Here is a 1,259-nt window from a genome sequence, read left to right on the forward strand (position 1 = left end):
CTTAAGCCTTTAAGACCTCAGATGCTTTATCTTTTGATAGCCGGGAACCATTAGCTTTCTTCACCACATTTGCTTATGCATCCACTTTGTCTTCAGCGATCATGTTGGGAAGGTGAGCATCATAGAATGCCAGTTTATTTATTTATTTATTTTACTACTACTAAAAAGAGATAAATTGTTTTATTAACCAATCATTGATTATTACCTAGAGTATGTGTACTTATATTTACATGGAAAAAATGGGTTATCAGTATTCGTTACACAATAGCTGTATGTGGGAATAATAGTAGCCAATAACAAAGCCAACCCTCTTTTCAGACCAATTTCTCGATTATAGCACACATGGAACATTGCATTCTAGTCTCTAAATTTGGAGTCAGAAAAGTTTATAGAAATAAATATGAAGAATCTGATGAGAAACTAAAATATGTTATGGCAAATAGCTATGAAGCCCTAGTAAAAGGCTCCTTGGTTTCTTACCACCTATAAACAGCTTCACAAATCATTTGGAAAATCAGCCTAGAGGCAAATAACCGCCTGCAGTCCACACTCCTGAGAAAAACCAAGCAGCACTAGTTGTGGATGACGATCACACTGAAGCCTGAAGCTTGTACGCAGGCCATCGTTCCGGCTCAGTTTTCTGGCTTGGACTTGTCAAGTACTGCTTCCTCCAGGATCTTCACTAGTGAATTTAAGCGAGTGTATGTCTGCAGAATCTTCTCCTTCAGCATACCATTTTGTCACTGGAAAGGCAAAAGTGACCTCTCAGGCAGCAAAAGTCGCATGGGTGGAATAGAGATGGAAACCCATGGCAACCCCACAGGAGCCGCAGAATAAAAGGTTGTAAATACTGTTTTTGAGTGCACCTTCAATGCCAACCAATAAGCGTGCTTCCAAATGAACTTGGCTGGTGATTCGGGAGAAGACCATGGCCCGGAGCGAAGGCGACAGGTGCCAGGCGAGGTGCACGGAGTCGGCGAGCACGGCGTGACACTGCGCGCAGTGGAACACGGCACACCGCTCCGGCTGCAGCCATGGCGGCAGCGGGCGCCTCGGCCCCCTGACGCGTGGAGAAGAGCGAGGAGCCCTGCACCACTTCCGTATCCCACTCTAGGGAATTGAGAATGCCAGTTTAATAGAACAAAGTGTTCTTGTATTGAGAGAGTACTTGAGTGGAGGCCCAATGTCCATCTGCTACCTTAATACTAGACCTATACATATATGCACATAGATCTATTTCCCCATCATCATATATAAAT

At 43.9% G+C, this 1,259-nt stretch overlaps 1 pseudogene; it reads right to left on the bottom strand.

Annotated features, from left to right (window-relative positions):
• Positions 1 to 632: 632 nt before the first annotated feature.
• LOC115870742 lies at positions 633 to 1,114 on the bottom strand (annotated as a pseudogene).
• Between the last annotated feature and the right edge of the window lie 145 nt (positions 1,115 to 1,259).

This window comes from Echinops telfairi, unplaced genomic scaffold, assembly GCF_000313985.2.
Source record: "Echinops telfairi isolate 266 unplaced genomic scaffold, ASM31398v2 ScPeMD7_2291;HRSCAF=2852, whole genome shotgun sequence".
Lineage (NCBI taxonomy): Eukaryota > Metazoa > Chordata > Mammalia > Afrosoricida > Tenrecidae > Echinops > Echinops telfairi.